The following is a 286-nucleotide window of genomic DNA, read 5'->3' as shown; positions in this document are numbered from 1 at the left end:
AATCCTACACCGAACACTTAAGTCGGTTACACACTACCTTATTGGATATCGCCAATCGTGATCCGATTACTTTTGAATGTGCAGTCATCCGAAGTTGTGATGGGTGTTGTTTAATAGATTTTTTTTTAGTCCATTGACGAGTGTGAACATGAAATTAAAGTTTCAGTTATGACATGACTTTCAATTTAGATATGTCTTCGATAACGATCACAGAAATGATGTAAGACATTCATGTAGAATAGATCTTCATAATTCTTGTATACGATATAGGTATGGTACCTTAGAA

The sequence above is a fragment of the Mya arenaria genome, chromosome 3 (genome assembly GCF_026914265.1).
Source record: "Mya arenaria isolate MELC-2E11 chromosome 3, ASM2691426v1".
Taxonomy (NCBI): Eukaryota; Metazoa; Mollusca; class Bivalvia; order Myida; family Myidae; genus Mya; species Mya arenaria.
The sequence above is the reverse complement of the archived record's forward strand: the minus strand, read 5'-3'. Positions refer to the sequence as shown.